The sequence below is a fragment of the Cavia porcellus genome, unplaced genomic scaffold (genome assembly GCF_034190915.1).
Source record: "Cavia porcellus strain 051 isolate PalLab524CR breed Dunkin Hartley unplaced genomic scaffold, mCavPor4.1 scaffold_12, whole genome shotgun sequence".
NCBI classification, from domain to species: Eukaryota; Metazoa; Chordata; class Mammalia; order Rodentia; family Caviidae; genus Cavia; species Cavia porcellus.
In genome coordinates, this window is record NW_026947495.1 from 3,512,127 (window position 1) to 3,535,553 (window position 23,427).

At 38.1% G+C, this 23,427-nt stretch overlaps 1 long non-coding RNA gene across 1 annotated transcript in view; it reads left to right on the top strand.

The window, feature by feature from the left end:
- Nucleotides 1–23,427, top strand: part of LOC134478194 (uncharacterized) — a 120,718-nt gene that overhangs the window by 6,327 nt on the left and 90,964 nt on the right. The window lies entirely within an intron of this gene.

Sequence of the window (23,427 nt, forward strand, 5' to 3'; positions counted from 1 at the left end):
TGTAACTCAGGGAAGTTTTTTTCTTCATTCTCATTTTCTGGAATAATGTGTCCAGATATTTCAAAATATTAGAAACTGTGGACACCTTATCATCCCACATTGCCTCTTTTCTCTCCAACCCCTTCACTCAGCATCCTGCTAATTGCTCCGTGATTTTCCTCTAGAGTTCAATTGTGTTAATATATTTACTATGACTCAGAAAACTTATAAGGAACAGAATTATTTTATCAATCATTTTCAGAAGCCTTAGAGACTCAGAAGCAAATCAAGATCAGCAAAAAGGACTTTATCTGTTTTGAACCACAGGAAGAATCATGGTCAGCAGGACCGAATTTAAAGCAGCCACAACTCCAAACTTCTAAGATGCTTTTCCTTAAAGATTCTAGGATTATTGCAAAGAGCAAGAAGTTTGAAATTCATACAACTTGGTTCAAACCCAGGATTTGCCTTTTGGATCTTTATATAGACTTGGTTTCTGTCATGTTTGTAGTGGTGGTAATATTTCAAGACTTAGAAATAATAATTGCAAAGCAACTCTCCTTGTCTTCCAAGTGGGATTCAGTCAGCTGTAACCATTCATCACGATTACTATTAGCACTTCTTCCTGTTGAACTCAGGTATTTTTCCAACATATGCAGCCATTTATATTATCTGAGTAGCATTTCCATTAACCAGTGCAAAAATTTATAGAACAATTAAAGTAAAAGCAGAAGTAGCCTTTCCCTAAATGCTTGGCACTTAGAGCAATGTTAGCACAGATGTGATAGGAATCATGGTGTGTTTTTAAGTACACTTTCCCACAGAAACCTGACACACCAGTGATTTTCAGATATATAAAAACATGACCATCATCTAAAGCTTTTTCCAGCTTCCAGTATTCTGGACTTCTTCTCTGAGATGTCCGTGGATGTGTTAGGATGGTGCACAGTCCTGAGCAAGCTATGTCTGTAAGTTCTAGGGTTTTATTGCCACCTAAGTCACTTTCAGATGTCTCTGCTTCTCTGTATACTCTGTTCCCCTTGTGCATATAATTCACTCAATAGTGTATGGTAAACACTTATATTGTCTAAGTACATAGGAAGGCATCAACAAATGCATGCTTCCATTAGCAGGTAGGAGTCTGTATTAAAAATAAAAAGAAAGGGGCTGGGGATTTAGCTCAGCAGCATAAGCGCCTGCCTTACAAGCAGGCAGTTGTGAGTTCGATCCCCGGTACCAATAGAAAGGAAAAAGACAAAAAAAAAAAAAAAAAAAAAGTACTGGAGAACCATAGACCTAAAGACAAAATGTAATGCCATTTTAGATAGAAAGATTTATTATACCCCAAACTATAACTTCTGGTTTCTTTTTCATTAGTGTATGCCTGCAATGCATAATAATTGCATTCATCTTGGGGAATAGCTATGTGGAGTTATTAATCTTGATCAGTTTTACTCTTATCCCCAAGCTCCCCCTAATTTATAAATTTCTTCACTTTCTGTAAGACAGAAAGAGAAAGAGAATGAGGGATATTGTTTTGTTATGTGAAATTAAAATATATATGTAATTGGAATGTATACATTTATATATGTTGGAATATATATTAGAGTTCTGCATAATATACATGTTATATATTTATAATGGGACATAAATTATGCATATAAATTTCTGTTTACAAAGATGATCTATTAATGTGTTGTTCTAGTCTTTATTTAATTTCATTGAAATAACTTTTTATGAAAAGAAAGACTTAGGAAAGAGAACCCTGGTGGGTTTCAGGTTGGAAGGTTGCACTTTGCAGCAGCCAGAGGATGGATTTTTCTTAATGTCAGAGTCCACTTCAGCAAGCCAAATGCCAGTTGCACAGGTTCTTAGGACAACTGTTAATCTACACATTAGGAACTTCAGAGGCTCCAGTTTAATATTTCAACCATTAATACCATGTCTTCTTGGTAATTTGCTTGGCCGAGGGTTGTGAATTGTATCCAATGACTGGATTCTTTCTGTGCTCTCAACAGGTCTTTCTTTGGTGCTAAATCTAACAGGCAGGTTCCTATCTTGATTTCCACTTGTGCTTCTTGCCTTCATTTCCAGTTCTTGGGCCCAAGGAATCTGCACAAGCTGACCTTCAATTTCCTGGTGCTGTTTCCTGCTCACTGTCCATGGCAGGGTCTTCAATCTTGAAGATTTCCCTGTCTCCCTGGATCTCTCAGTGTCACCTGTTGTCATACCCATAGGACTCATGTTTTGTTCATAATTTCTGACTTCAGTACTTCAAGCCTTTTTTAGCTCAAATTCTGTCAATCCAATTGATCTTTGAAGAATCAACTTGTAGCTTTGTTGCTTTTCATTATTATTTTTCTAGTATTGATTTGATTTACTTTTTATCCCTGTTATTTCCTTTGCTCTAATCAACTTGGATTTAGATTATTTTCTCTTTCACAGTTACTTTAAATAGGAAATTCAGTTATTCTTATGAGTCTTCTTTAAAAAAAAAAAACAAGACTAACGACTATAAATATTCCTCTAAGTGCTTTCTTGCTTTTTTTCTTCTACAGCTTTTTATGTCATTCATCTCAAAGATTTTTTAAATTTCTCTTGTGATTTTCTCTATTAAATATTGATCATTTGTGAGTGTTCTATGTATTTTTTATTTCCATATTTACATTCTTATTACTTTCTGATGTACATAGTCAGAACACATTTGGTATGATTTCAAACCTTTTAAATCACTGAAATGCATTTTATAGCCTCATCTATGGAGTTGCTAGAGAAGAGAGCAAAGCAGTCCTTCTAGAAAGACACTCTTACACTTTGAGTAGATGCTGGGTGGGTGTTAGCATCTTGGTTTCTTTCCTTGTCCTTTTGCAGAAGAACCAGTGCTCTCTGATAAGTTATTGTGGAGATACAGCCCAGCATTCTCAGTCTTCCCAGTGTTGGTGAGAGCTTTCATTGATTGTACCCTAAATCTTTTGGCCCTGTCTGCCTCGAATAGGTCTAAACATTCTGGGGAGCAGCCTATCCCTCCTGGGGTAAGATTTGAGATTCCCAGCTGGCAGCTAAGTGGGAGAGGTATTTCCAATTTGAGGCTACCACTACAAGAAGTAGACTTCAGTCACTCTAAAATGTTAGTAGAGTTTTGGCTCAAATGCCACAAATTCATGCTGTCTTACTTTACTAATACTTAGTTTTTGGATACACTTTTTAAAATTTCAGATACTTTGCATTAAAAGAAAAATATCCATCAGTTAAAATGGTTGTTTCTCTAGGGAAAGATTTGACTCTTCAGATTGCCTTTTCAGAAATCCTGCCTCCATTCGACCTTAGTCTAATTTTTTCTTTGCCTTGAGGTTACTGATTACTGCTTGCTTATTCTGCTTTTCCTTTGACTGTGGGGACAGCTGAGTGTGCACTATAAGAACAGGAGTGGTGATGGCAATCAGAGATCATTGCCTCTTTTTCCAGAATGAAGCGTGAGGCTCATCCACCCAAGCTCTGGGAAAGATGTGAACAGGAAGTATGCATCAGCACCTAGAGAACATGGGTCCAGCAGAATCTGTGGGACTAAGCCAGTGTTACACCCTTTCCTCAAGCCAGTAGTTCTATAAACTTTCTCTGGACTTTTGTCCATATACTATCTATGTTACTTTAACGGTGCTCAGAAAGAAAAGGGATAATTAAAGGTCCTATGCATAAGAAGGATGCTTAGTAATATTTTGGAGGAGGAGTTTTAACAAAGGGAGGAATGCATTGAGAAATATGTTAAATCCACTGACCCAAGACAGCTGCCCTGTCTCCTCTTTGAGAAAAAGAAATGTACAAAACAATATTCTTATTGATTCTTGCATCCTCCCTAGTAACCAAGACACAGGACTTACAGAAATGGAGAGAAGTCAATGGATTATGGAGAGATTTAGGAATGGAAGCCTGCAGAACTGTTTAATGCAATGATAATGCAGGGAGAGAATGAACAGGGCATGGTGCCAAGATTTCTAGAACTGGGTAACAATGGATAAAACCTTGGATGGAGAGAATGCTGGAATAGACTTAAGTTCTGGTTTAGATTCTTGAGTATAGTGACTGAAAGCTATGATGAAGAGATGATTCTACGAAGAAAGTGACAGAGTTTAGAGTGAAAGAAAGAACAAAGCAACTCTGTGGGAAGGTGGTGATTTCCATAAAAAAATGCTCAAAATCATGATTTGCTGTTGGAAAGTTATGACAGAAGAGAGCTAATGGGACCATGTGATCTTGTGACATGTAAATCGCATTGGTAACTCCAGCAGGAATTGTTTATGTGAGGTAGTGGGTAGTACTGTATTAGATATGGAAGAAGTAGATTTCTTAGTGGAAAAATGTATGGCATATGAAAGAGATGAATGATAAGAGTACAGAGACTTTCACAGAGCAGAAAGTCACCAATGGAGTAAGATGATGATTCTAACCACAGAGAAGTAGTCAATTGCAAATAAGGATAAGGGCACCAAAGACTACTTCAGAGGGTTTAAGACAGAGTTAAACATATTGGAAATAGTCAGACATTCTGCCCCTGGCATCTGATACCTGTGTAACTGTACAAATAAGGCATTTAATCTTCCTGCATCTCAACTTCCTCATTGGCCAAATAGAATTATTTGATCCTACACTGAGTGGTTCCCATGTCAAGTAAAAAGAGAGCTCACCAATAAAAATCATGTATTTCAAACAACAGATGCATAAATAAATGCTAATAAATGTTTCTTTCTTTCCTTTCTTTGTTCAAATTTGCTTACCATATTTACCTTCAAGTGTACAAGAAGATCTTCCTAATATTGTATGTGTGTGCACATAGCCAATCATGCAGGAACACTGAGTATTCAATTAAAGTAATGAGGACTCTATAGTATTATTGCACATCTATATGAACAAAGAGAAAATTTAAAAGGCTTGTGCATGGGTTTGCCATAGTCAGAGTCACATTTAGATATGATAAGTCCATTGCCATTGTGGAAAAATAGCGCTGGGGTATATAAGACAAGGTTTAGGGGCTTATGTAGGATTCCTGGCTGCAGAGGAGCATAGCCTAGGGATGACAACAGCCATGATGGAGAGGGAAATAAATAGATGAAAGAAGTTTCAGAAGAAAGAGTGGGAAGACATAAGGATTGACCAGAACTAGTAGTAACTGGAAAGAACAAGACAAAGATAGTACTAAAATTTCTGACTTGGACATGTAGAGGATGGCTAATGTCATTACCCAAGCATTATCTCAATGACTGATTGAATGGCTGCTTTCCCTATGCAGCTATGTGTCGAACAGGACAAAGATTAAGAAACATATTACTTACGTCTTTGAAAGATTCTTAGCCTGGATGCAGAACTAAGTGAACTTTCAGTGATCTATACAGGAGAATATAAAATACGTGAAAAGACCTGTAAAAATTTTTAGACAGTAATGTATTAAGGTATTCTGGAACTAATTATTACCATATTCAACTTCACAGCAAATTTTCCTATGAATTCTGCCAATCATGCAAAAACTCCATGGTTTTGACATGTGCCACTTAATAGAGAAAGCTATCACAGGAAGAAAGTAACCCTCCCTGTCTCTCTTCAGACATTGCAAACTCAGCTCTGGCTACTGGAGACAAAAGGTCTGAATAACATCAGCTTCTGTCAGGTGGATTTGCTTCTGTCTTGTTTTGACTGTCATCCTTCAGGCTTACAGAAAAGGAATAAGTTTCCCTAGTCTTGATAGACCTGGGAGGTTTGAAAAGTAAACTGCTAAAGGATTTCATTCTGAGACTGAAATATATTATTGATATGCTAAACACCCTGGGCCTAAAGCAAAAGCAAACACATGATCTCTTCCCCTTGATGCAAACTAGAGACACCCAGATGGCTGCACAGCAGGTTCTGTGGGTGGAACATTTGGTGTTTCCAGAGGTCAAATCTGTGATCTTTCCTGGAAACACACAAGCACGCACTAAATGGGGCATTCACACACACACATAGACACATGTTCACATGCTTTTGCACTTGCTACCATAAGCTGTAATAGTCTCTGTGTCCTTTCTTTCTTGACTGGACTTCTGCACACATAAAATGAGTTTTGGAGGATGTATGTGACTTCCAAAGACAGAATTTTTTCTGCAGAAGAAGAGTAATTTCTATAATAAAACTGATACAAACAACAGTAAGGTTCATTTTCTTATGGCTTGCAGACTAATGGGACATTCTGATTGGAAAGGAAATCTGAAACTAAACACTTAATTTTACAGATGCAAAGTAGCTGAAGGTATAAATGACTTATCACAAAGAAACCTGGCAACTGCTCTGTGGCAGGTACCAGTGAAAAACAAGACTACTTCTTTGTGCTTATTTTTCACAGTGTGTTATCTTTGCAGTTTTTCACCACAGATGCTCTGAAAGACAATACTAAATTCCCAGAGAAGAATTATACAACTATATATGCATTTCTTTTGTTTTCTTCACCAATATTTCATATCAGGTTATGCTTCTTTTAAAATTGGATTCATTTTTTGAGTAACCCACAATGATCAAACCCACATTTCACAAACATACCATAAAGTATAGGAAAAACAAGCTGAGATTTTAAAAATTAAGCTTTGCTTACAGATTTCAATAGCTTTCTTTACTAGAAGATCCAAGCTTTAGTGCATGTTCCAATCAGGGTTCTATAACTTAGAACTCGATGTTTTTTCTAATAAAACAAAAACAGTTTTTGTGACCCTGGGAATTGATACTGGGGTCTTTTCAGTAAGCTGCATCCTACCGTCCCTCTTCCAAACACTCTTTAGAATTTTGAGACAGCGTCTTGCTGTGTCATTAAACTGGGCAGGCTCGGCTTGAACTGAGATCCCCCTGCTGCTGCTGAGATTATAGCCATGTGCCACCATGCCTGGGGACTTAATAGATATTTAAGGGTATTTTAGATAGCCTAGTTTTGGCAAAGTATATTTTCCACTTGAAAACAAAGTATATATTTTTGAGATAGAAGAAAGGGCATGGATTTCAACCTAAGGTAATCCTGGCTTCAAATTTTGATGACTCTACTTCTTGACTGCAAGAAACTGAGCAAACCAGTTTATGTTTCTGTTTGTAAACTATGGTTCCCATAACTTGGTTGTAAATATGAAGCTCAGTACCACATGCAAGGGCCTCACACATTGTAGGCAGTTGGTAAGAGGAATAAAAGCATAATTTAAACAGTTCCTTCCAGTTTTCTGCCTTTGATATTCTGTCACAATACAGCATTTGCCCTCTATATTGTAACTAAGTCATCCTGTTATAAGACAGTGCTTTGAAAGAAAAAATATATTATCTAATGTTTGTAATGTAAATTAATATTAAATGGAATGCTAATGACCATCTTTTAGGCTTTTACAAGTGATTAGATTATTTTCCAACATTATCCCAATCTTGGAAGACAGTTGGCACAGAGAAATTCAAAAGGGGATTGCCCCACCTCTCCTCCATTTTGTTAGACTGTGATCCTTAAACTTTATGGTTTCAAAGTGGGGCCTGTCAGTTCTGATGACTGGGCTGTGTTCCTATGCAGTCACAAAGTATCCCGACTAGCTGAGGACCATGGCTGTACTGCAGAGCTTATGAAACCTGCATTGCTTAATAGTGAGGAGACCAATGTAAACTATAGAGCCTATGGACCCTCCCAACAATCTCTTGAATCTCCATGTGAGACAGGAAGATATGGCCAAGATAGTATGCAAATTTCATTTAAAAATCAGTGAGTAGATTTTGACATCTAGGAAACAGACATTCAATAAATATCTATCTAATTAAATAAATACATGTCTTTGAATCTAAGTAGATTGCTTTGATGGTAAGCAGGATAAGAAAATGATAAAAAATGACATGATAGTGTTTTCAGATTTTCAAAATAGCTGTATCTGAATATTCACTTTTACCTTCTATGACTTTCACTCTCTTTCAACATGTAGATGATCCATCGACAATCAGTTCTAAATAATGCTTGCAATTGTTAGCTGAATGCGGATGGTTTTAATGCTCCTCACTGAACCAGCTGCTGCAGACAAATGCTCCTCTGTTTCTTTTCTTGTCTCTCTCCCTTTCTCTTTTTTCCTCCCCCCTCAGGGATGAGTGATGGTTTCCTTCCACAAATTAAAATGAATCTCAGTGTCAGGGCCCACATTTTAGCTCTTGGCTTCATTTGTTTAGTTCTTTTCTCTCTGTTTCTGTCTCTCTCTGTCTCTGTCTCTCTCTGTCTCTCTTTCTCTCTCTCTCTCTCTCTCTCTATTTCATAAAGATGATCCACTTCACTGCTGTTCACATTTTTTTGTGACTTTTCTTCAACTATGAATTCCTGTCACTGAGGATCTTGGTTTGGGTCTTTTTGTAGAGTGGAAAAGTGGGAACAGAAGGGGCCTAGCTAAGAAGTATTCTAATCTTAGCCCAAAGCACTTGGAACCTTCGACTGAAGCTGTTCTCTTCACAGTCTTCTTTAAGAATTTAAACTGAGTATTTGTGGTGTGGTATTTACACACCGAGATAGACCAACACCATTTGAGGAGGCAGTGTTTCTACACCAGCACCATGGAAGGACTGGCTGATTTTTCCCTTGCTCAGTGCAACCCTGGCATATTCAAGCTCCCACTGACTGAATGCTGAGCCACGGTTATAGACACTCATGTTTTAGAGCCTAAGACCCAGGATTTCATTGTAGCCTTTGTTACCCTCAAAAACGTCATACTTTTATTCATAAAAGTACTTACTTTGGTTCATAAAAACCAAATTCAATTAATGTCTTTAGAGTTTTATAGTTACTTAAGAGGAAGTTTTCATTTTAGAGGCAAATCTTTGGACTTTTCTCCTACTCTGTGATGAATCCAATGTCATACTAAACAATATAGGTCAATCTTCAAAATCGCTCTTTATTTATATGCATGTCTCCAAATATTAGAAAGTGGGAATCAGATGAGCAAAATATCTGAAAAATGAGTGACTTTAAGAAAAAAACTTATATGTGTACTTTTTAAAAATTCTGGACATCAGGAATTATATAGCTATCTCTAACCTATGTTGTCAAAGACATGTTTGTACGTAGGGCAAATAATAAAACCCCCAAGCATATCAATGGACACTGTATTCCTCTTTCTTTTTCTTTTTCCTTATTTAAATTGTAAACAGTATATCCTACGAGAAACTGGAGAAGCAATGAGTAGTCCAAAGCAAATAATTACCTTTTCTCTATGTTTACCGTAAGGATCAGAGAACACTCTTTTTTTTTTCCCTTCATTAAAAAAAAATCCTTCTTCATTCCCCAGAAAATTTTAATGTTAAAAATAATCCCCAGTCCCACTACCATCGATAATAAGGACAGAAAGCATGGAGCTATTGGCTTTGGTTGCCGATGCCTTCCTGAGCAAAGAATGTTAACTGCATTGTGCTGTAATGAGCCATGCCCAAACTACTGTTTTCTGGTCCACTGTTTATTTGATTTCTTTATTGTAATGAAACTCAGATGGTTGGTGTTTACACTAGCAGTGTGCTGGGAGATCATGCTGGGAACCATTCTAATTAGCTACAAGTGGGTCTCAGAATTAGAATGGAGGAAAGAACAAATTTTTAGTAACGACTTTAAATTGAAGCCCTCATTTATTTTCATTATGGCCAGACCAGAAACAAGCTAATGTTTCCCAGGTCTTTGTGCAGAGGGTTTGTGCTTTAGCTGAGTGCTTCAACTATTTCAGAGGCACTTGAGCGTATGGTGTTCCAGGAAAGAAACTTTTAAGGTACGGTTGGAGTAAGACTTTCAGCTTGGCATTGTCAGAGTGGAAGAGGAAGTGGGCAAGAGCAACACGTGCGCTCCACTCAACTTTGAACTCTGCTTCACATGACGAATCACATTATCTGAGCTCTGTGTTTCAGAAAAACATTTTTCTGCCTGTTATAGTCTCAGAAATGAAATGCTTTGGTTTTCATAGCAAAGTGACTAGTGAATTTTCCTCTACCAATGAGCACATAATGAAAAGCACAATCTAAGAATAAATAGGTTTCTTTAACAAATGGGTGTTTACGTATCTTTTGAGTTTGTAGTCTTCCTTCTTTGCAAACAGCTAATTCACCAAACATGAGCGATTTGAACTATCTGGTCATACTTCATGCAAAGGGTATCCCTAACACATTCTCTCCAGTACAGAACATCATTTTAATGATTACAACCTGTGGGAAGATGCCTTCTAAGGCTTATTTGGGGATGTAATTATAGTATGTGAGTCAGTAAAACATGATTTATGAAAGCTCCAATAGTCTTACTTGGATAATCAGAAGTTATTCTCTACTGGGCCACTAGTTACATGTACTCCTTTCCTTATCTGTCAGCTTTGGGGGAGCCTTTAATGAGAGCTTAAATGGGAAGATTTAAAATATTTGATGCTAGTGATATAAAAAATAAATTGCATAGTGCAGAAAATAAGTTGGTATTCGTAATCTTATCCTTGAAGACTATTTTGTATGTTTTTGCCCTTTAAACTGTGATGATACTAATAATCCGACTTTCTTCCTGAAAGAAAGTGTTGGCATATCATATATGTGATAAAATGCTTATATATAGAATTTCTAAATAACTCTTACAGTGTACTAATGAAAAGACACAAAATGGGCAAACAGTTTGAATGTTTCTGTAAAGAAGATACACAAATAGTCAATCAACAATGAAAAGATGTTTAGCATCATTAGTCATCAAGACAATGCAACCAAAACCACAATGGGGTGCTCACTAGTGCTGCCTTAATTAACGACAGATGATGGTAGCTATGAATGAGGAGACAGAAATTAGAACTCTCATGTTTTGAGGATGGAGATACAATGGTGCAGCCGTTTTGGAAAACAGTGGCAGTTTCTCAAAATGCTAAAGATAGAATTTAACATATGACTCAGAAATTCCAACAGAAAGGACAACACACTAACACAAAAACTCGTACATGGCTATTCAACAGCACCGAATGGCACAAATATCTATCAGCTGATGAGTGGGTAAATAGAAGATGGCATATTCATGCAATGAGACATTAATCAGTGATAAAAAGAATGCAGTCCCAATACAAGATGGGACATAGTCACATTAAAAGCGCTATAGTCAATAAAAGAAGTCAGAACCCATGTAGTATGATGCCAGTTTTATGAAATGTCCAAAATTACCGAATCTAACAGACAGAAAGAGTATTGGTTGCATAACATTAGCAAAGGGGAGTTTGGAGTGATAGCTCAAACTCTGAGATCTCTTTTTGTAGTGATAAATATGAATTGAAACTGTGCTGATGGTCAGACCTGGGTGTTAATATGATAAAAACTGTTGATTTATACACTTTAAATACGTAAAACTTATGGTATGTGAGTTATATCTTAAGAAATTTATAACAAAATGTTTTTAATTTACTTATCTTGAAAGGGAATTGTCAGTTTTTCTTTCTATAAATGAGAAGGGCCCATGGAAAAGTTGTCCTGCCACAGGCAGGAAATGCTGTCTGCAGTTCCAGGCAAGCATGGTGTCTTTCCGGTCCTCCAGATTTTCTAGACAGTTTCTGTTGGTGCCAAGTGTCTTCTTACTGTCTACAGATAGTGTAAACATCACTGATGCTCCCTGTTTCATGATTCCTCCTCTTTGGTGAGGCTTCCAGGGATCCTGTTTCCTTTGGGCCCTCATATCATCTGTTTATAACTACCAGCTCCTGCATCTGTGTCAGGAAGGCACCTCAGATATTATCCAATCCAGATGCACCATTCTGTAGATGAGACACCCAACGCATGGAAGGGAAAATGTCTCTGTGCAAAACTGTTCAGATTTTTCAGACAAAATCTAAGTGTGTTTTTTAATAGACCCTGACACCAACAATAGAAGCACCGCTAACCTTCAAACACTGAATTTAAAAACCTTATTTCCTACTTATAAAAAGCCATCTTCTTGCTTTAATATACCTGCAATTTCAGCCTAATTGTGGGAGTACAGACATTGATTTGGGAGGAAGGAAAGCCTTCATGGGAACCAAGAATGATGCTGACAGAGTCAGGAGAATTTAAGGCTACATGCCAGGTTTGGGTTTAGCAGCCTGATTGCACATCTCTATCCTATTGTGAGTAGAGGGCAGTGGTTCTGGGTGATAATGACTGTAATGGCAATGGTTTTATATCCGAGACTATGACAGTGATCTTTATGATTGTTCTGTCTTACACAGAGTCATCGATAAAGTTCATGCATGGTGGGGTTTATGAAAGAGAACTTTGAAGTAAAATGCAGCAAAATGTGATTATAAATGGACCAAACACATCTGCTAAAACATATCATTTCTAATAGATTTTGAGAGAACACAAATATTAGGCGGCCCCAGTCTTGGGACTGAAATAGTGAGCTTGATGCTATCTGTGTCTTAGGAATGATAATCAGTACAAAGTAAGTCAGACCAGCTGTGATGCGCATGATGGGTACATGATGGGAGCACCCTCAGAGTCAAGTTTGAGCCTGGCTTAGCAAACAGACAACAGTGCAATCTGTCGAAGAATAATCAATCAATTCATCAATAAATAAGGTGGTATGTAGCTCAGTGTGAAGGCCCTGGGTTCAATTTCCATTACTACAGAAAAACAAAATTTCCTTTTCTCACAGCACTGTGGTAAAGCTCAAAGAAAAATGTACCAAAAATACTAAAGAAAATAATCTGGAACTTATAATACAAAATGTATATGAATTATAATATAGCTGCATTTCCCCAACTTTCTTTGAAAATTATTTTTCAAATCCCACTGTGTTCTTCATGCTGAATTAAATGCCAGGAGTAGCAACAACACAATCTTTCTCTCAGAAGGGGAGGCACTTTCTCTTTTCTCTTCTCTCTTCTGTGGGCTACTAAACTGTGAACCACATGCCAGGCCAGTTACTTCTCTTTGTATGGGAACACAGAGCTGGTCATCCCTGACTAAATAACTAAATTGAGAGGGCAAGAAGAAATTCCTATCAGAACCCTGAATAAATTTAATACTTTAATCTATTTGGCCTTGGAACTGTTGCATCTATTTTCCATGCCAGATAAATTCACAGAGGACTCCTAGATTTATGCATCTCACGTGTCATGCGTGGCACAGGAAGCACCTTGGCTAAAATCCATCATGACTGTTAGAAGCAGGCATGTGTCTTGGGTGACGCAGGTCTTGGCAAAGCCAGTGTGGCCATTCTGAACCTGTATGTTGTAGGAACAAATATTTTCTTCCTAGTGGCATTATCAACAGTAATTCTAAAATGAGATGATCAAATCTGGGCTACAAAAACTAAATTCCATGTGAAATACAGAGCATTTGTGCTTAGATTTTTATTCTTTTAATTTTGCCTTGTCAAGAGATTAAGTGTTTTTAATTTTATTGTTTTGCATCTTGGTTTTGGAGTCCTGTTACAACTAGGAAAATACTGTTGAGATACAGCTGTTAACTTCATTGACCCGTCTGCGGATTCTTGAAGTCAGCATGCTGCAATCTTCTTACACGTTCTTCTATGTGGTCTGAGGCTCAGTCTGCATTGATGCTCATGAATCTCTTGGTTCTGTAATAGGTTTCTGGGTTGGACCTTGTAAGCTGTAGAAGAATAAGGACCAGTATCTCTTACCCTCATTCTCTAGCTTGAATGCAGACATCTCAATATGATTAGTTTATGGAAAGAGAATTTAGAAAATTCATGGAATCATGGCTTTCTCTTCAGGGTGTTTGGTTTCCTTGTAGACTTCGTAAGGAACTAAATCAAAAATATTAAAAATAGATGTGGGCCATGTAATAAGCAAAGAATTGGTAGGAAAAAGGAATTTTTTTTAAATAAAGGGGAACAGCACAGATGTGCTTGAGAGGAGTGAACTTTACATTATGGAAGTTTGGATCCTTGGAAACAGAATAAGGAAATATTCAAGAATCAACAATATTCTTGTCCTTGCCTTTAAAGCAAAATACTACCCTGATAAAAGGCTATTTTAGTTATATTATTTCAAGAATGCTGGAACCTAAAGTAGCAATCAATGACAGATGGCAACATGGAAAACAAAAACTTACTTAAATAAAAGTTAGATTTAGAAATGGTGAAAAGGTGCTTTTAAAGCTAACCCTGGGGAGCTGGTAAAAGAGCATGTGAAACCATTCTGCAAAGACTGAAAGAACACATGTGGGCCAGTTTGACAGGATATGAATGGGAGGTCCAGGAGGAAGGCTGGGGAGCACCACTGGGTGAGCATGCAGATGGCATGGTTATTAAACTGGGTCAGGAACACGGTCCACACTTGCTTGGGAAGTACCTGCTTATGACTGATCACCTAAGAATCCAAGCCACAAATTCACACAGTCTGTCTTTCAGCAGCATTATCCACACAGACATTGTCATGTTAGGACATCTTTTAAAATGCACACATTTCAAAATAAGAAAATTGAATATTTCAAATGAAACACTGCAAGGATTTCTGGCAATGTGGGGCCCAAAGCTGTGGATGTTGTGAATGAGTCGGGTCTCTCCTTGTTTCGGTCACCACTTGGCTTCTGCAGTTACACGAGGTTATGACAACTATTTACAGATACCCTGTAGTCAAGACACAGCATAATAGAGCAGGCTGATAAATAACAGCCCAAGACAGATCTAGGTTAGATGACAGCCTAAAAGGGGGATGAATTGGAGTTATGTTATCTTTTTTAGCCAAATGAAAATGAAAGTGAGTGGTATACACAAGATGACCTTGAAGATCCAGCAGTTAATAATTTCATAGCATATCACCATGCTGAATCCAGAGAAGTATGTTTAAGAAAAAATAAATTTCAGAAGTCAAAAGTAAAGAGAAACAAAGAGAAGGAAAGAAGGTGCTGAGATGCAGGAAACACTGAGAAAATGACAGATGACTGAAAAAGAGAGAACAAATTAGAATCAAGGTTATGGTTTTTAATATCAACTGGATTTTCTTGAAATAACTAAATTGGGAGGGCAAGAAGAAATCCCTAAAGAGCTAGGCTTTGAGAAGCATCAGCACAGCATCATTTCCGGCCTGTATATAGGAGGATTTCCTTTCAGATTTTCTTTCTGCAGGGATGTTGAATATTCTCCTACAGGAGACAAGGTGCGCAGCCAGTGGGATTCCAGAGGAGTAGATAGGGGTTACTGCAACATGGGTCTTGGCAGAATCTTGAGGTCTCTCTGAAATTTAGACATGTAGAGAGAACAGTGTATCTGGAATGACCAAAAGGCAAAGCAGGTTTTTTTTGTCTCCATTTAGATGGGGAATAACTACAACTTGGTGGAAAAAGGCCTGCTTGTGAGTCCCAGTTGGTTAAGATAGCACAGAATGTGAGTGGAGTTCCTACCTGTCCTCGCCTTTTCTCCTTGGCTGGTAGAAGAAGCCACTGTCCCTCTTTCAGGGAACAATGTGTATGGAGGGAACGGGAAAGCTTTATCTTTCTTTCCAGGATCTGGTTTACAGACAGCTCTACATTTACTGGTTCATGGTTATTTATTAGAGATGTTGAAAGGCCCTGTTTCTGTGTCCTGGGTGTGCTTCCTTGTCAGGTCTATTGCTAACACCACCTCGGCTTCCCAAGAAGCCTGTCTGCCATTGCCTGGCATGAAGTAGGAGTGGGTTGGAGAGTGCTTCAATGACGTAGCCTAGGCCTAGACAAGTAGGAAAGAGAGCCCCAACTCTACAGAGCACTAAAGAGAAGTGGAATGAAGGAATATTTTCAGGTCCCATTTGTGGCATTTCAGCTGAGCTCACTGGATTTTATATGACCCTTAATCAATCAACCCGTGACTATTTTGAGGATTTACCATGTGTCACACACTGGCCCAAATCCCAAGGTTAAATTCGTGATTAAGGCAAACTTATTACCTGTTCTCATGGAACTCATGACCTATCTTGGAATGGATTTGTGTATTGGGTCATAAGTAATTTGCTCAAATTAAGGCATAACAAAGTGTTTCTTGGTTGACAACAGTAAGAGCCAACCCCAGCTAACATAAACAAACAAAAACAAAAACAAAAGATCTAATGAAAATAAAAATCTTTATTTTGGGAAAAAGTGGGGGAGGCCACAGAGGTAAAAGGAGGTTAGGTATTCAAGTTTATAGAGGTGCTGCCACTCCGGGGCATCCTGGAGGCCACATGTCAGAGCCTTGCCCTCAGAAATGTGATCATTAAGTCACAGGATCAGCACACCTGGGAGTCTGTCGGAAATGCAGACTGTCAGGGGCGCCTTAGACATCCTGAATCGGAATTCACCTGGTGTTTTCTATCCACTTGGAAGTTTGGGAATGGTATAACGGCGAAGACAGCACCAAGTCGGCCACATTAGAGAACAGTGCACCACGATGGGTGTGCGGTGGAACAGATGAGACGGCTGCGTACAGCTGACAATTCTTAGTGATGGGAGTCTCAGTGAGGTGTTGGGGTTCTGTCCAAGGGCGATGAAGAATCATTGGTGAGTTTTGAGCAAAATGTTATCATGATCATGTATACTTCAAAACAGATTTTAAAAGATTTCATACAAAGAATGATAGGTATGTGTGCACTTAGGGTGCAGGGTTAATTGATTGTTTTAGGATTTAAATAGGAGGTTGGTGGAGGGTGAGTAATGTAGGTGTGGCCTTGGGGATCTGTGTGTGGGCCTTGGGCCCCTTCCCTTCTAACACTGGTTTCCTGCTCTGCTGTTGGCCACCACGCACTAAACGTTTTTGATCCCTTGTATGTTTTTGCCATGGGATTCCTGTCATGGAGCCAGCCTGCTCTAGACTGACTCCTCCTAAAACATGAGCCAAATTAAACCTCTCCTCCTTTTAAATTGAGGATGTCAATTATGGCTTTTTTTAATGGAAAATTTTTCTCATTCTGTGTGTGTGAAAAGTGGTGTATATATTGATTAGCTAATCTTTCCACCTGTACATATGTCATAATATCATTGCTACCTGGGTACTGGTATCTGGCTACAGTATCAATTACAACTTTAAAATACATTTCTAAAAGGCAAGATACTTCTGGGGGTCACAAGGTGAGTGAGAAGTGATCAAATATAAAACAGTTTAAATATTTGGCTTAAGGCAGTGTTTTTACCTCTGAGAAAAAAGAACAGTTTCCCACCGCACTGTCTCATTGGTTCTTCCTTAAAATTCAAGAAAGAAGGCACATTCCCTCCAGTCTTATTTAGATAGTTATCCTATCAATAGTGGAGACTGCCTGAAGTAGGAAGAGCCTCTGGGTTGTTTTAGGCTTCTAGGGCAATTATGGAGACTACAACATAACGGTATTTTAAAAAGTAGATCAAGTCCAGGGATACAGCTCAGTGGTATAGTGCTTGCCTGGCAAGCACAAGGTCTTGAGTTTGAATTCTGACATTGCACACACAACACACACAAAGCAGATCAAGATACAAATTCAGCTGAGATTCTGTCTTACTCCAGAAAGAATGGAAATCATCAGGAAATGAAATGATAACAAATGTTGATATCTCTCTGGATAAAGCAAACCTTCCTGCCAGACAACACATTTTCTCACATACAGAGCTTTAGAGGAATGAACAAAGGTGACCTGTGTAGAAAAAGATAGGTGCCCAAGAGAATGAGTACTTTGCAGTGAGATACTGTCTGTGCCTTGGGTATATGGCATGTATGGGGACTGGGGGGAAGAGGAGCTACTTTTTACTGTTACGTGGAAGAACTTTCAAAGTGGTCTTTAAAGTTAGATTTATATGTGTTGAGAACTGGCAACAAATGAACGTGTGAAAGCCAAGACTTTTCTTTAAGAAAGCGAGTCTTTGTGGACAAGGAGAACCCAAGCATGTGATGTATGTGGGCAGTAAAATGAGTCTTTACATTTGCCCAAGAGTGGACACAAAAGTCAGAACAAAAGGAGGTTAAGAAGGGTTCAAAGCAGTGCAGGACAGAAGTGAAGGGAAAAGCTGACCAGAGACGAAGCCCAGAGATCTGGGTACCTGAGTGACCCGTAAAGACAAAGATGGTTACGATCTGCTGCTTCTTGAATTGTGAATTTATTAGCAATAACCCCTCCTCTGATCCAAAGGCTTCATGAATATCTACTGGCCACAGAAATTCCATGTTCTGAGGGGGCAGAAGGTGCAAAAACCAACAGCTGAGCTCCCTGTCTGGAGCAGAGGAGAGAAAACACACACAGAATGGAGAGACACACAAAATAACCTGGCATCAAAAGTTTAGCAGGAAAAAGAGTTTGAAGTCAGATATGACTAGGAGAACATGAGACTCTGGTATTTTGAAGAAATTTTGGAGAAAGCTAGGGAGGTCCCACTGGATATGGAGTAAGGCCTCAAGCCAGCTTCATTTAAATCTCAGAGGATCCAGTGTCCTTCTGTGCCTTTGCATTGCAGTTTTGGTTTGCTTCCTGGGTCATACCTGATGCACAGAGAGTTGACCTTTCGTTGAATGGACTTCAGCTGATCCAGCGTGGCCATTGGGTTGCTGAGACTACTTTGGACCGCACCTCCTGCTGTGAATGTGAGGAGAGGCTGCTGATTGTAAATCGGGGGTTTTCCAGTTGGAATCCCAGTTGGCAGGTGTAGTCCCATTAGCAGATCTCTGAGGAGCAGACCGTTGCACTGCAGGACCCTGTTGGCAGACTCTACACAATATAAAAAGGGAATAGCAGAGTTATGGTAGCTAGCTGGAGTAGGGTTTGGAAAAATACAACTGCCTTCTTCCTTGGAATGTGCAATTCCTTGTGCCTTATTGAGACTGAAGAAATTCTCTTATGAAAAACATTGCTAGGCTGAGGTCTCAGGGCTAAATGAAGAGGACATGTGTTTACAGACAGTGAACCCTATTATTTTACAGAAACTGATGGCATCTGGGTAGATGAAGAAAGCATGATCAAAACAACACAGAGGTCTTCTATGAGACATTTTTCAGCAAGCACTACTTAAATAAATTACTTAGTAAAGTCACTGAAATTCATTTTACTCAGATCATGTCACTTAACAATAGAGCTCCTCAAGAGAAAAAGGGAATAAAATAAAACTTTACTTAGCTGATGTCTTTCTTTAAAAATCTAAATTCATCTGTATCCAGTTTTTTCTCTTGAGAGTATACATTGGTGTAAAACTTTATTTTTTTGTACCAGGAATGGAACTCACTACTTCATGCTTGTCAGATGGTCACTGTACTATTGAGCTGTATCACCTGCCCTATTGGTATAGATCTTATCTCTTTATCTCTGCCTGGGACATGTTGCTTTATGTTAGTAAAACTAGTGTATATTTAAAAGGTGAAGGTTCCTGAGTATTGAGTGAACCAAGCATATATTGATATATCTTAAATTGTGACTCTGGGCAGGGCCAGGAAGATTTTAAAATTCAGCAGTAGTAGCTATTCAGAAGGTCGTTTTAGTACTGCTGCCAGTAAAAACTCAAAGTGAAAGGTCTAATGTATCACACACTGAATTTGAAAATCTACATTTAGGGTAAGAAGCTAATCTCAATCTCTCTGTCTCTGTCTCTCTCTCTCTCTCTCTGTCTCTCTCTGTCTCTGTCTCTCTGTCTCTCTCTGTCTCTGTCTCTCTCCTTCTGGGGGACTTTTTATTTCAGAAGTAGCAATAATTGATGTTGACTCTTCTGAACATACAAAGTAAATGTGGGCATGAATTTCTCCTTCATTTTCTCCTTTTCAAACACATGTGAAAATAATAAATTAAAATGATTGACTTATGCCTAAGCTATTTTGCTACTTATCCTCCTCTTACACAAAGCATAGCCCCTTGTGGAGGTGCAGTTCAAAGTGTGAAGTGGAAGAGCTAATGGGAGGGATTCAAACGATAACATGTGGAAAGTGACACCCGGAGATCGAACTCAGGGATTCGCTGGCCACCAGTGTGAAACAGAACTTTGGAGGAGCTAGAAATGGCAGCAGACTTAAGTCCCCTGTACCAGATTCCTTTGATTATTACTTAGGTGATTTCCTCTGAGGGGAAATCCCTGAATGACTGTCAAAATGATGACCCCAAAAGACACTGCAAAAGGAAACTACCATAACCCAAGTGCCTGGGATATGTTATTGTTATGGTAAGAACTTGAAAAAAAAAATCAGTATAGCTGAGTTCCTACCATCCTGTGGAGCAGGAATCATCATTCTTGTTCTGTAGCTAGATGGATCTTGAGCTAGATGAACTAACTTTTTCCACTGTCCTCTAGGTAATTGAAAGCAAATAGGTTTTGAACAAAAAAGACTCATCTGCATCTTTTACCAGCTCTGGGATGTAGGAAAAAAGGAGCCACACATAATAAATTTGTGGAAGGAAAATCTTGTTTCAGTGAGAGCTTAAACCTGACTATTCCTACGTGGACAGGAAGATGGAAATATTCTAGAGAACTCACTGGAGCCAGTAGGCTTTGTGTGGTGCCAGCAAGGAACATTGCAGCCTCTTTCTGCTCCTGCTGTCTCCCTGCTAAGCACCTGTGAACTCACGTTTTCTCAGTTGGGCACAGGGAAGAAGTAGGACACTGAAAGCGGCCCAAGAGCTTTGGTCTGTTCACTTACTGTAAAGGCTTCTTCCAGTTAATCCAGCTATCACATGGTGGCTAAATGGGTATTCATGGGTAAATTTGGGTAAGTAGAGTACGCAGTCAATGCACATGCGTTCTCTTATCATGCTTGTTATATGGCAGCACTATCTCCATAGAAGGTGGTTTTCATTTTATTTCATCCCAGAACTTAAGGAAGCTTTCCAAAGGAATTTATGGTCCATTATGGCAAAATAAGAATGCATTTACCCTTTCACCACACTCACCAAAGATTGATAGTTTATGTCTGAATTCATGAGCTTCATGCTTGTATCTTCAGACAGAATCAGTCCTTGAAAGAGTCAGTTTCCTGTGTTTTTACTGAATGCATTACATAGGCTGTTAGTGTCTCTCTAAAACTAGCCTCCTGATGCTAGAGTTTCAGTTTTGATGCTAAACTGCATCTGAGCTGGTCTCAGCCCTGGAATTCTACTGTGCCAACATTCATCTTTCCTGATGGCGAATATCTCCTCTGTCTTTAAAAACATCATCAGCAAACTCTCTTCCCTTCTTCCAGGAGATCTTTGTAAAACCAAAGTCCTCATGGGGCTTGATCATTAATTCCCACCCCAGCTTAATACTTCCCCGTCTGTCCATCACTTATAGTTAGTTTACTAGGTCCTTTACAACCATCTTGTTACTGTTTCATTAGTTTGCAGATTGGGATAGACCTGTGGGGGGTCAAACAGCTTTCCAGAATCCTTGTCAAACACACCAGACAGTTTTATTGGACATGGCTTTTAGATTTGCATTTATGTTCTGTTCCTGGAGTTTTTTCAGTAGCATTCATATAAAAATGGACCTTTAGTGTACAGAATTTTATGGATATCATGTGAAAGGGCATTCATTGCTGAATGTCAGCTCGGCATGTCATAATCCAACTCTGTCTGCCATTGTGGGAAAGTTGATCTGTGCCTCTGAGTGCCAGTACTTTAAAATGTTAATATGTAAATAAGTCTTTAATGCATCATGCTTTCATATATTTAAATAATATTTTTGGACGGTAAGACGAATGGATGTACACTTTGAACAATGTAAATTAAATGAAGTATATACAAAACAGTACAAGTCATTCACAACCTATCCCTTGTCCATCATTCTGTATTCTTCTATAGGTTTGAATATCTGTTTTTAAAATTAAAAAAAAATGTTTTACTTTCTTAGAGTTTCCCTGTATAGTTCAGGCTGGCCTTAAATTCACTGTGTAGTCCAGGCTGGCTTCTAACGTATTGTGATCCTCTTGCCTCAGCCTCCTGAGTGCTGGGATTACAAGTGTGCGCCACACCTGTCTATATTTGAATATTTAGAAAGGAGGTTACTAATATGCATTGTATCATAAAACATATTTTTAAAGTTTTTTGTGGTATAAAATCATCAGTTTTAAAATGTATAATTCATAGATTTATCAAAAACATACTTGCCTAACAACTATTTCAAATAGGATAAAAAGATTTCTATCATCACAAATCTTTCCTCATTTCTTTCCCCATTCCTGACCCACTATGAACTGTCTTCTTAGTTTTCATTTCATATTATTCACTGCTTAGCTATAAAAATGCATCTGAGTTTTTGTATGCATTGATTTTGTATCTTTGAATATATATTTAAATGTTGTGAATTTTAGATTTCCTTCATATGGGATTATGTTATCTGTGACAAGAGACAGCTGGCTTCTTGCCAGTGTGGATTCCTTTTGTTTCTCTTTCTTCCCTAAGTGCTCTGACTGGGACTTGCAGTGCACTATTGTACAGAAGCAGTAAAAGTCCCCGTGCTATGACTGTTCTTAATACTGGGGCAAGCTTCCAATCACTGCACACTTTGTGCGACATTACTTACGGACCTTTCATAAACGCTTTCATTATTTTATTTTGCGAAGCACCACTTCCATCTCTACTTTTCTGAGTGTTTTTGTTATGATGTGATTATAAATTCTGCCAAATACTTCTTTGGCATAACATGACATGATGGTATGTTTCATTAGTTCTGTTCATGTGGTATAATGCATTGATTAGTTGTTTATGATAAACGATCCTTGCAATCTTAGAATAAATCCCACTTGGTTATGATCCATAAGCGTTTTAATATGGTATTGGGCTCAGCTTGTTAGCTTTTGGTTTTGTTTTGTTTTGTTTTTCATTCAGGCTTTCTGCCTTTATGTTTTTTGTTACTGTTTTAGATTTTGATTTCTTTACCTGACTTTGGTATCAGTATGATTTTGACCACACAAATGGATTTTAAAGTATTCCTCCCCCCTCCCACCGTTTGAAAGATGTGTGGGAAGATTAGTGTTGATTCTTTGTAAAAATGGTTGATGGAATTCACTAATAAAACTGTATTTCTGTTATTTGGAAGATTTTAGTTGTTATTCAGTCTCGTTCCTTGTTATAGATCTGTTCAGAGTTTCTTAATTTTTCAGTAAGTCTGGTGATTTGTGTGTTTCTAGAAATTTCTCAATTTAATTTAGGTTATTATATTTTTTAGCATTCATTTTGTTGTAAATTTGCTAACTGGATTCAAATTTTCATTCCTGATTTTGGTTATTTACATCATGTCTCTATGATTCTTAGTTTAATAAAGGTTTGTTACCTCTATTGATATTTTTAGAGAACCAAATTTTTTATTATGTTGTGTTTTTATTTTCTATTCAATTAATCTGTATTCCAATCATTATTATTTCCTCCTTTTGCTGCCTTCTGTGGTTAGTTTGTTTTTTATGTTTCTTTTTAGTTTGATTTCTTGTGATGTAAGGTGAGATTATTATTCATTATATGAATCTCATAATTATAAATTTCTGCCTGTAAACTGATGTTGTGTCTACTGCAAATTTGATGTTTGTAAATTTTCTAGTGTTTATCCTGTTTTTAATTTCCAGGTTTATTC